Genomic DNA, 13,062 nt, shown 5'->3' on the forward strand with positions numbered 1-13,062 from the left:
TTTCAAACTATGGAACACAAAAATAAGTGATCCCTGACCATAAGAAGTGGTATATTTAGGGTAAACATGTCCCTAAGTTCCATCCACTTCTTGTCTTTAAGTACAAATGTACCTAAAAATTACTGTTTCTAAAATGACACTGAGGTTTTACTGAAATCATAAAAATGATAGAATTTAAAAATTCTAACCTAAAATCTGCTTTAGTACCAACCAGAGGAAATTAGATGGTTGTTTGTAGGCTAATCAAGAGTCCTTAAACTCCTTTATAGAAATGATACATTTCCCCTCTTTGTATTAAGAGACTAATGGCTACCCTCTTCAGTGAAGCTGGATCCTTTATCACAGGCTCAGGAGACAGCCAGAGGTTTAGAGATAGACTGCTTTGAGGGCACTGGAACCGCTGAGGTGCTAAGTAACCCTACCGAAAAAGAAAAAAGAGGGTGGCGCTTCTCGAGTTAAAATAAGACAGAATGCATCATTGGAGAACACAGTGGCTGAAGACTGGCAGAATTCTCAACATCTCAGGCTACCACATACTGTTCAGTTTTCATGTGTACTTTGGAGGTGCTCTAGAAAGCTCTGACAAAAAATAATTAGAATACAGATGTACAGTACATTTTTAGCCAGCCCCTATAAAGGTGACCCTGGTGGTGTAGGAACTGTTCTGACGTTCATTACTTAAAAATTGGTCTTGTTCCCCTTTGTCAGTATGTAGCAGGAGGTGTTAGTGATGAGTCCTAATTTTATGTGTCTCTATCCACCCTCTAAAAGGTTTTGAATTATTTTGAGCTCTCATAACATTTGAGGAGAGCCTGTGGGTGTTTTGTATATGTTCTGGACAATGCCTAGCATTCTGCGAGAGATTGATAAGCAGTAAGTAATAAACACATCTCGTTTGCCAGTGGACCAGGAAGATAGCTATCATTCTTTTAGCAAAGAGCAAACTAATAAGCAGGGATTCTGGCCAACCTTTCCTTTCCTCTGCAGCTTACAGTTATTTACCTGGGCTTAATGAATGGCCATCGGCTGGCAGACACAACAGCTTCACAATATTTGCACACAATTTATTTGGGTCCGTTTAAAATTTCTCTCTCTCTTTGGCTCCAGGGTTGCCCGAAGGAGAATTCAGAGAGAAACTCTGGAGACAGAGGAACGGATGATTTCGTTTTCTAGTGATTTCTGGGGAGGAATCTGAGAGGGCTAGGTGAAATCGAGTACCATTTGCTTAAGGATAAAAAAAAAAAATCCATATATACACTAATATGTATAAAATTTATAACTGATAAGAACCTGCTGTATAAAAAATAAAATAAAATAAAATAAAATTCAAAAATTCAAAAAAAGAAAATCGTAAGGAAGAGAGAAAAAAAAAAATCCAGTCTGAGGGGCCAGGTTGGAGGGCCATGCAAGACGAAACCAGCTTTGGGGGAAAGACAGAGAGAGCAGGACTCCCGCACGAAGGGAATTCCGCTGCGCCTCGAGCCCCAGAGCTCCCACCTTCCACCTAGCTGCGGGACGTTATCTCGGGAGGAAAGCCCCGGAATCCCGAGCCCGCCAGACGCTGGGACTTACCCGAGAGCGCGGGAGAGCGCGCGGGGGCCGAGGCGGCGACGCCTGTCCCTTTAAGGGGCCGGTCTCCGGGCACCGCCGGCCCAGACGCCGGGACGTGCCGGGGCCGCCCCGCCCCGAAACCGCCCGTTTCCTGCCGGGAGGCGCGACGGCACCTGAGCTACTGCGGCGGCGGCGGCCACTCGGAGCGGGCGGCTCGGGGTGTACTGCCGGTGCCTCCGCGTCTTTCCGGTATCCTTCCTCAGCCGCGCAGGGTAAGGGAGAGCGGGCTGCGCCGGGCCCGGGCTCCGGCCGCGGGGACCGCGGAGAGGGGAGGGTTGCGCCGGCCGCGGGGTCCCAGGCAGACTGGAGGGCCGCGTTGGGCGGTGGGGGGGGGGGCGCGGCCGTGGGGCTGGGAAACCGCCCGCCGCCGCCCCCGCCGGGTAGGCCTCGGGCGCCGGGTCGCCGCCGCCGGGCTCCTGCTTGGGCCGGGCCACCGAGGCGGGCGGGCTCCGAGCGGCCTCTCGGCCTCGCCGGGCCGCCGCGGGCCCGATCCCGGTTCCGCCGTGGCGTCTCGTCCGAGGACGTCTCCCGAGGGCGAGGTCGACCGGAGAGGGCCCTGGGGTGACCGAGGTGCCTATTTTTAGCCGGGCGAGAGGGCCCCCGGGAAGGAAGGCTGATTATCGCCTCCTCGGCCGGTGGACGGAGGGAGCGCGTCCCCGGAGGCCTCCCTGGGCGGGAGCTGGGCCACACTTACGCCATGCTGGAATTCCAGCCCTCGCCGCTCTCGGGGTACTTGGGGAAGCGGCGTTCGGCCCTTCCAGTGCCCCCTCCCGCCGCCCTGTGCTCGCCCCCGGGTCCTAGAGAGGGGCGGTTGGGCATGGGAAAGCAGCGTGAGGGCAGAGTTTGGAAAAAATCTGTGGACCGCCCTCGAGACTGGGGAAGTTATCCTTCCTCTCCCTGAGGGGTGTGTCTTCCTTACTGATTCCCCCTCCCCCCTTCAGTCTCCAACAAGGAGATTTTTGGCGTTGAGGACCTCGGCAGAAAACCCAACCGGCAGCCTAGAAAAGTCGTACGGTAATCCGACAACTGGTGTGGCATGTGCAGCACCGCGCGTCGGTCGTGAGGCAGCATGTGTACCAGAGACCGGCATCCCCAGACGCGGGGAGCGGCATCCTAACCTCGGCCAGCTGCACCCTGATTAGGTTCAAGAGCGGGCTGTTTAATCTTAGCTCTTCCTTGTGGGAGGAAGCAAGAATCTAAATTCATGGTTGCGCCTATTCCAGAAAAGGATTCCTTAGCAGGTATCTGAATAAACACTGCTTAAAAAGCTGCAGTTGAAGTTAACTGTTCAGAGTTGTGCTTTTTTTGAGACGCTTTGTGGAAATGCTTGAGAAATTTAGACACCCATAGCCTGCTAAAGATACACACCTTGGGGTGAACTAAACACTATGAATTGTGTAGGAATTGTCTTAAAGTTTGAATTATTGGTTAATTAGGTTGCACTTCTCCCTGCCTCACCTAGCAGGTGAATGGCATCACTGTCTTCAGTCTGGCTAAAGTAGTTGCTGATGAGACTTATGATTGTCCCAAGAATATGATTGGAGTACTCTTGAGTTGCTCTGTGTTTTGGGTAGACATACCTTGCTATAAATACTTTCATATTTAATGTGTTCTCTGATAAACAAGCCCTCCCCCCCGCGCCGCCCCCGACTCCCCACATCCTCTTGTTCAGGGATCTAACAAGAAATAACTGGGTTTATTGTTTGTAGATTCTAAGGAAAATTCATTAATTCACCCCTCTTTCCCTCCCCCCAACATTGAGTTAGAAATGTCTCTTCTAATTTTGCAGCCTTAGCAGTGTAACCAACTCTATCAGGTGCACTTAGAGAATGAAGTGCTCTATTTACCTTTGTGAGATTCATACTGAAACTTAAAATATAACAAAGCCTGATGGAATTTTTTCTTAAAAATATTAAACACTTTAAAATTATAAAAGATATTGAGTATTATATAACCCTTTCTTGATGGCTCAGGGTCAACATTATGAAGAGCCATTAATTTATGAATTTGTTTCCAGTTTAGTTTTTTCTGTATCCTCCTTTAATATCATAGTCTCTTCTGCTTGATGCAAGTGTTTTCATCTGTCTCTCACTCCATGCCTCTTTCCAGGTTGTAGGCTTTAACCTGCTTTTAGTGGGGAGAACATTTTAATAATTAGATGTTAAAGGACAGTCAGTATGACTTTTATAAAGGGCCTGAGAAGTGAAAGCTTTTTTGAGGCTTACTTTAAAGGACTTGTGTTAAGATTGATACTGTTGGTAACTTACCTTGAATTTTACTTGAAATATATGGAAGGTGTATTTTTAATTGCATACTTATTATAATTTTTTATAGCAAAGAAAGTTTTAAAAGATCTCACAATACTTCGTAAAAAATTTAAGTTGTTAATAAACGTAATGGTATGGGTTTCTTAGGAATCTGACCTAATGTGTAAAAAGGAAATGAAGAGAGACTATGCTTTTCAAGAACATTCGAACGTTTGAGGATAACATCTTGTAAGCTGCTTTTTCTGTATACTGTTTATGTTTTTAGTTATTTTGCAGGTAAATCCAGAGGATACTTAGAGGCTAGAAGCAAGTAATTGTTTCTTTAGAAATGATCACTTTTATGCATAAATAAAGTTGAGTTTCATTGCTTCCTCTTTCAGTTTTTGTGAACATGACTTTGGGTGTTCTGATCTTAAAAATGTAGTTTATATACAAAGCACAGGTTAAACATTGGTTTGGATAAGAATATAAGCTATTTTTTTCTATAAACAGAAAATTAAACAGAAAGGGGAAAAACCTTTAGTACCATAACTAAGGAGTTTGATTTAACTTAATCTTCTGTATCTGAGCTCTAGAAAGAGAAAAGTAATGACAGTTTATAACTGTTTGCATGCCAGGGTGTTGAATTGGTGTTTAAATGTTTTTTTCGGTCTTTGAGTTTGATTGCAGTGTTATTTAGGCTTTTAAAATTAATTTTTAAAATGGTATACGTTTTTAATTGGTTTTATCTTAAAAAGATAAAATAGGCAAAATAGTATACTTTTAGTACTAAGAATAGTTCTAGTAATGACTCCAGTAGGAAATCTGATACTCCTAGGAAATGTGTAAGAAGTGACCTCCTTTTAAAAAAGTTGTGATTTAGTATTTTACCTATCACCTTAACTACTACAGGCTGATTAAGAACTTCTAACCTCAAGTCTAGTTTCAGCAAAGTGATTTGTACACTAAGTGGAACTTAAATGAATTGTTTATACTCCCCTCCTTCCAGGACATTGCTTTTTGGGTTTCTCTTCTCACTAATTGCTCTGCTCATTCTGTGTTTATGATTCGTTCTCATTCTTGAAGTGCTCAATCCTTGGTTCACCTTTCTTTTTATACTCCTCTGGTGATCTCATCCAGTGTCATGGCTTTAAATACCTATATGCTGATGGCTTCCATTTTTATATCTACAGTCCAGACTTACCTCCTGTATTCTGTACGACCTGTTCTGAATTTCTGTTTGGATGTGAAGTAGTAAACTCAAACTAAAATTCCATGTTCCTCTTTAAACCTGCCGTAGGTGCAGGCTAATCCATCTTATTAGATGGCAGCTCTATCCAATATTCAGGTGAAAAGAAAAATGGAGTCATCCCTGACTTATCTCATTCATACTTGGCATTCTTGGTTCAATCTTATCTTGAAAATATATCCAGAATCAAATCACTTCTTACCACCTCCATTGCTCATTAGGCTAGTCCAAACCAGTCTTCTCTCTCTTGCCTATATTTCTGCAGTTAACCTCCTAATGGGTTTCTCTGCTTCTATCCTAGCTCTCTAAAGTCTTTTTCAACAGAGCAACCAGATCATACCACTTCTTTCCTCAAAACCCTGCAGTGACTTCCCGTATGCAGAGTAAAATCCAAAGTCCTTATGGTCTACAAGGTCTTACAGAATCTGGATACTCCTACTCTCCCCATCCTCCCTTACCTCTCCTAAGTTAGCTACTACTCTGCCTCCTGCTTATTTCACTCCAGCCCCACTGGCTGTCTTAGAGCCTTTACACTGGCTGTTACTCCTTCAGTCATTTTTTCTGTAAGGTATCTACATGACTGATTGCCTTGTCTCCTTCAAATCTTTGCTCTTAAAATGTTTTTCAAAATGATCTGCCTTCTATTTAAAGCTGCACTTCCCTACTTATGATCTCTCTACCCTGTTCTGTTTTCCATAGCAATTGTCACCTTTCAACAAACTATATAATTTCCTTGTTGATCATGTTTATTATCTCTTCTCTCTGCCCCCAGACGTACGCTATATTGTAACCTCTATGAGGACAGGGCTTTTTGTCTCCTTTTGTTTATTGATGGATTCTAAGGGTTTAGGGCAGTGCTTGGCACGTAACAGGTGCTCAATAAAGATTTATTAAAGATGTGTTTATTACAAGTGAATTAAAATCTTTATCCTGCAGTTTTTTTTTGTTTTTGTTTTTTTTTTTTACTGTGATGCATACTCATTTTTGGACACATGTAGTTTTCACTTTGCTCCTTTCCTAGGAGCAGTCAGAGAGCAGAAGAAAAGTGGCAGGGAACCTTTGGGAACCCCTTGGTGGAGGGAGTGATGTTTGAATGTGGCGGAGACTGTCTTACCTGTCCCACGTGATTAGGACCATTAGTTAGGTAACTTAAAAAGTTTGGTTAAAGCAAGAACTTGAGGTATCTGTGCACTTTGTTTTAATTTTAAGCATTTACTTTTACTTTTATTTGCCTCTCTTTTTTTTTTTTTTTTTTTATAGCTACTTTATTTATTTATTTCTTTATTTTTGGCTGTGTTGGGTCTTCGGTTCGCGCGAGGGCTTTCTCTAGCTACGGCAAGTGGGGGCCACTCTTCATCGCGGTGCAGGGACCGCTCTTCATCGCGGTGCGCGGGCCTCTCACTATCGCGGCCCCTCCCGCTGCGGGGCACAGGCTCCAGACGCGCAGGCTCAGCAGTTGTGGCTCACGGGCCCAGCTGGTCCGCGGCACGTGGGATCTTCCCAGACCAGGGCTCGAACCCGCGTCCCCCGCACTAGCAGGCAGACTCTCAACCACTGCGCCACCAGGGAAGCCCTGCCTCTCTTTTTATTTGGATCAATCTCTTGTCTTTGAGTAGGGGGTCTCCTGATCTTTTTTCTATACATCATTCCTTAAAAGCATTGTCTGTAATTTCTAGTATTGCTTTTTTTTGGTGTAATGAAACATTCGAACTTCAAAATCATTCTAGATTTTTCCAATCCTTATCAAGGCCTTCCAAAGATTTAACTTAGTTTTCATAGAAATAACAGCTTTGTCTTTATTCTGTCATCTAATCGATTTATAGAAATAAGCAAATGTATAGGTGAGTAGGTTGCTAGCCACAAGCATTTAGCTTTCTGTAGACACTAGCCCATGTATTTTTAACCAAGGGGAGAAATGTCATTTAATCCAGTGAGAGGTCCTTTAAGATAGCTTCCATATTGAATAGTTTTCATGGGGGCCATAGGATCCTAGCTGCCTGCCATTACTAGAGGAGAATGTCATTTATCCACATTTCTTTATTTTTGGTTCTGAGTGACATCTGCAATTAGTTATCAGAACTTATATGATTTTTAGTAATTACATTGTCAGGAGACCTGATGTTATGCTACATTCTCACTGGAAAATGTGGGATGATTATTATTTATTCTTACACATGAGTCATTTAAGTTGCCAAGGAAACAGTCTGGTCTGGAAGTCAGTAGTTAGGAGACCTACAGGTCTTAGACCTTATTAATTCTAAGGTTTGTGCAAGTTTCTTATTGCTCAGTTCTTTAATTATATAATGTGTGGTGTAAGTGGAAAGAGTGTGGGTGCTAGGGAGTCTGAAGAACTTGGGTTTGAATTTGGCTTTGCTAGTTAATACCACTTACTGTATGTGTGGATTTACTTGCCGGAAACTCATTTGCCTTGCTTATATTATCTTAGTAGTTGCTACATAAGTGATAGCTAACATTAGAGTGCTTATTTGTTGTAAGGCTTTGCAAATACTTAATGTACAGTATCATATTTATCCTCTCTGCATCCTAATGAGATAGATAGTATTTGGTGGAAACGAGGGAGGCAGGTTAAATAATTTGTCCAAAGACAAAGCAAATAAAAGGAGGAACCTGAATTTGAACTAGATATTTTGACTCTAGAGCCCATTCTCATACATTGAGCTGTTTCGTAAGAATGCTTTCTGAAAACAAGAGTAAGGCACTGTCTATGTGCAATTGTCTGATGGTAGGTATTAGAAAGCTACATTAAGGTTATAAAGATTTCTTTCGCCTGGAGTTAGAGGATTAACTCTTAAAGCTAGTGACTTAAATTTGAGAACTTAAAGTTTTCCAAGGAGAGAAAATAGTAAAAGCCATTTAAAACCAAATTCTATAAAGTGTTTTATAGAGAAAGCAATAGGTAGACTGATCTTTTTAATTTACAAGAAATTTTTTCAATCTTAATTCCTGTGTATGTGCATTATGAGTTTTACTGCTGTGTGATCTTGTAGGCATTGCTCAGTGGTTATTTCAGAAAGGCCAACCCTGATCAGCAAAATGCATGTCTTCTTTATTCTTTGTCTCAGCCTTATTTTTCTTCACTGCATGATCAGTTATTACCTAACATTATAATATATGCTTGTTTATTTATATGCTTGATATCTGTTTCACCTCTAAGAATATAAGCACTATGAGGCGGGAACTTTCTTGCTCACCACTGTGAAGTATATTTCTGGCACTTAGGTAGTGCTCAGTTTAATGAATGAATCAATTGCCTGATGTTTGAAAATGATTGGGACTCATTGAGCCTTCTGCTTTACTTGCCATTTTTTTTTCAAATATGAATACTTTAATAGGAAATATTATATAATTATTTGAGTTCCCAGTTTTCATTTTTTTGAAAAAGTACTTCATAATTTAACTGTAAATTACCCACATGGCAATTATATAAGTGAGGAGCTAGATATATCACGTATTTTAAGGAACTCTCCATATCTAGCCATATTTAAATGACAGATCTGGAGTAAGAAATAATGATTTAAAAAAGCATTGTCCAAATACAAAAAGGCATGTAATACATTCCTTTAAGGCTTAAATAATGACTTAGGAAAGTTGTATCATTCCTTTCAGACACCACTGATTAAACAGATCATGAGAAAGTCAAACTAATAATGTTAAAATTTGTATGTATTCAAACAAACAAACTTGAGACTAGAATTTGAATCTTCCTGACTTGGATTACTGCTAATTTTGCCAATTGCTTTACTTGTCATTTGTGCCATCCGCCTTCTCCATTAGCATGGCTAGTTGATTTACGTGCAATGCCATGGAAAGTGAGAGTTCAGGAATAAGGGTTTCAGGTTTACTCTTGGCAGTGGGATGGAAAACAAAATTTAATGCACGAATTTCAGCAAAAGTACTTCTTAGTGCTAGTTAATCTTGGTTGATCAGCAATGTAAGTGTTCTGAGTGAAATATATACATAAATTATTTAGTGATTGCATATGTTTAGATCTGGTTACCTTTGAAGTAAATTTGAACAAGCTAGGCTGTACTTTGAAAGCTCCCTAATGTTCTGAATGCTATGTTGTTGAACATTTAAAATGTTTCCTTAAATTTTTTTAAAAAATAAATTTATTTTTATTTGTTTTTGGCTGCGTTGGGTCTTCGTTGCTGTGCGTGGGCTTTCTCTAGTTGCGGTGAGCGGGGGCTACTCTTCGTGCAGTGCTTGGGCTTCTCATTGGGGTGGCTTCTTTTGTTGCGGAACATGGGCTCTAGGCGCGCGGCCTTCATTAGTTGTGGCACACGGGCTCAGTAGTTGTGACTCGCGGGCTCTAGAGTGCAGGCTTAGTTGTGGCGCATGGGCTTAGTTGCTCTGCGGCATGTGGGATCTTCCCAGACCAGGGCTTGAACCCATGTCCCCCGCGTTGGCAGGCAGATTCTTAACCACTGTGCCACCAGGGAGGTCCCTTAAATTTTTAATATCCATGCACAGGTTGAATTCATTTGTGTGCTTCTGGCCTGTACTTGTTTAGTTTATTGGGAAGTCATGTTCATTTGAAATGTGCTCCGTAATTATTTTACATAGTTTTCCTAACCTGGATATCTTAGGTTGGCTGAACATGATTTCTGTGATGTGAATTTCTCAAGCTTCTCATATAATTTGGTATTTTCATTTCTGGGTATAGTTTCAGTTACTGTGGTGTATAATCCTTTTTTGTATCTTTTTTTCTTTTTTTTCTTTTTTTTTTGGAACACTAAATGGGATCCTTCTGTATGAGTTTATTTGCAACTTCCTTTTTCTCCTCAACTTTATTGTCCAAATATTCTTCCACCATCTTGTATATAGCTCTAATTCATTCACTTTCACTTCTACCTGGAGTTTCATTGTATGTAAATTTGCCGCCTTGTTTATTATCTGTTGATGGGCATTTGGGTAGTTTCCAGTTTTCTTTTGCTATTATAAACAGTTCTGCTATGAATACCTTGTATAGGTCTCTTGGTGCACTTGCATCCTTACTGTCTTTAGTACAGTATTTTAAAAAACTTTTTTTGTTACTACGTACAATAAGAAATAAATTTTACATTATGAGACTCAATACATTATCAGATGTATACATATGTAACAAAGTTTCTTGGGGAAAAAAACCCCATGTGATGCTACTTTGTTTCATTAAGAATAAGAATGCTAATCAAGACCCACTAAGTTGATTTTTGCTACCCACTAATGTTGAGATTTGCAGTTTGAGTAAATTGTGTCGGACTTTATACCTAGTTGGGAGTGGAATTGCTGAATTGTAGGAGAGGTACATTTTCAGCTTTACTGTAGGTAGCGCTGAGTTGTTTTCCAATATAATTGTACCAGTTTATTCTCCTCACTAGTGTATACATGTGATGGCTCCACATTCTGGCCTATACAGTTGACCCTTGAACAACTCGGGGGGGTTCGGGATGCTGACCTCTGTGCACTTGAAATTCTGCCTATAATTTATAGTTGGCCCTCTGTATCCCCTGTTCCTCTCGATCCATGGTTTGGCATCACAAATTAAACTAACTGCATGTTGTATAGTACTGTAGTATTTACTGTTGAAAAAAATCTGTGTGTAAGACCCTCACATTTCACTCCCGTGTTGTTCAAAAGCCTGCTGTACTTGATGTCGGTAAATACTAAAGTTAGACAGCTTGTTGGGTTGAATTGATATCTTGTAGTTTGTGCATTTTTGCTTACTGAGGGGAGATGTCTTTTCAAATGTTTCCTGGCCATTTTTGTTTCCTTTTCTCAGAAATGACTGTTGGGTTTGTCTTTCTTTTTGATAGGACTTCTTTATATGTTCTGAATACTAATTCTCTGTGGATCATGTATCACAAATGTCTTTTCCCATTTTGTGGCTTGTCGTTTTCACTTTTGTATGGTTTCTTTGTTAATAAAAGTTAAACATTTTAATTTAGTTGAATTTCTCAGGATTTTCCTTTTATGGTTTGTACTTTGTGTCTTGTTTAAGAAATCCTTTCCTGCCTCAGGGTTATAAAGGTATTCGTGCATGTTGTCGTATAAGGTTCAATGTTGCCTTTCACAATTGTTTTCCCAGGAATTGATTTTTGTTTCTTCCCTTCTATGCTGCTGTTTTCTTTTCTCCAAAGTTTCACTACTTAGCATTTCAGTTTTTTTTTTAAGGACTAAAATGTGTGAATTTAGTAGATACTTTGAAGTAAATCTTTGAGTTATTAGTATTATGTATTGTCCACACCTTGCTTTTAGAGTCATAGGTAAATAATTATGTAAGAATGTTAAGGTATGGATAGTTATCTAGTAAACTTTGAAGTCTTCACTCTCCCCCAACCCCCATATGACATTATAAATTTGTAAATATTTCAGGGATGCCAGTGTTTGCATGTGGTTTTCTTAAGTTGTTATGGACATTTGTTGTGAAGTAGTCTGGTTAGTTATTTTCTTAAAAGTTGCAGCTCTTTGTGCTTGGTATTTTGCAGTTTTACCATAGTGCACTGTGAGTGTGGACCTATTTCTCTATACCTAACTAATACTCAGAGTATACATATAATCTGAGGAATCAGATTGTCTTCAGTTTCGGAAAATTCTCAGCTATTCAAATATTGCTTTTGTTATTTTTACTTTTCTTTTCTTTTGGTAGACCTATGTTGGAGTCTTTTAGTTTATCCTCTATTTTAATTGCTCTTTCAGTTTTTTTTTTTTCTATGCCTTATACCAGGTGAATTTGGTACAGTGTAGCAATTTACTTTTTTCCTCTGCTACTGTCCAGCTTAGAGTTTATTCTGTCTGTTGAGTCTACATGCCAGTATTTACAATTTTCATTTCTTAGATTTGAAATTGCTTTTTCTTATATACCTGCCTGTTTCAGTTCTCTGTTTTTGTTTTATAACCGTTGTGCTATTTTATAAAAAAATTCCTTTATCTGACATCTTTAACATGTTCAAATTTTAAAATCTTTGTCAGACTGTTACATAAAACTAATACTGTCTGGTGTGAATTCATGTTTTTAGTGGGTTTTTTTTCCCCTCATCATTAGATTTCTTCCTATGTTTTGGATTATTGGTTTATTAAGTTCATTTTAAGTGGAGGTTTTTTTCTTTTTTACGCTTTTCACTCTTAGTGATCATTCCCACCCCCACCTCCAAATTATTTATTTATTTTTTAACCGTTTCTCCCTGGCCCACTCTTTCTCTAGTTGCAAACTAGGTTTGTTCTGGGACAGTTAAAAGAAAAATGCAAGGTGGAAAGAAGTGTTTCTAATATGAAATCATGTACTGAGAAAGAGGGAGATAAGGATGTGTGTGTGTGTGTGTGTATGTGTGTGTGTATATATATATATAGAGAGAGAGAGAGAGAGAGTGCACTCATATTTAGAAGAGTATTGAATGAAATCTAAAAAAAATGACAGTTTGTTATGGGGGAGAGGAACATAGTGTAGAAGAGCACAAGGGTACAATTTATGTTCTGAATTTTCCTTTTTCTTTAGACCTGACTTTGGAGCCATGTAAATATTTTGCATAATTATTAAAAAATTTTTTTAGGTCTCTAAAAATTAAAAGTAAAGCAAAACAAATGAATTTTACGTGTATTCACTTGGTGGACACCAGAGTGAAACTACGCCAAGTGACTTTAAAAGACAATGACTTGGGCTTCCCTGGTGGCGCAGTGGTTGAGAATCTGCCTGCTAATGCAGGGGACACGGGTTCGAGCCCTGGTCTGGGAAGATCCCACATGCCGCCGAGCAACTAGGTCCGTGAGCCACAACTACTGAGCCTGCGCGTCTGGAGCCTGTGCTCCGCAACAAGAGAGGCTGCGATAGTGAGAGGTCCGCGCACCGCGAGGTCGCGCACCGCGATGAAGCGTGGCCCCCGCTTGCCGCATCTAGAGAAAGCCCTCGCACAGAAACGAAGACCCAACACAGCCAAAAATAAATAAATAAACAAATGTGGG

The 13,062-nt window shown here is 40.4% G+C and overlaps 1 protein-coding gene across 14 annotated transcripts in view; it reads left to right on the forward strand.

The window, feature by feature from the left end:
* Positions 1-1,686: 1,686 nt before the first annotated feature.
* Positions 1,687-13,062, forward strand: part of KTN1 (kinectin 1) — a 120,187-nt gene continuing 108,811 nt past the window's right edge. For all 14 annotated transcript variants that reach the window (XM_057542444.1, XM_057542451.1, XM_057542448.1 and 11 more), the window contains exon 1: positions 1,687-1,823. The gene's annotated coding sequence lies outside the window, so the exon portion shown is untranslated. The remainder of the gene's footprint in view (positions 1,824-13,062) is intronic.

Source organism: Balaenoptera acutorostrata, chromosome 3, assembly GCF_949987535.1.
Source record: "Balaenoptera acutorostrata chromosome 3, mBalAcu1.1, whole genome shotgun sequence".
In the NCBI taxonomy this organism is placed as follows: Eukaryota; Metazoa; Chordata; class Mammalia; order Artiodactyla; family Balaenopteridae; genus Balaenoptera; species Balaenoptera acutorostrata.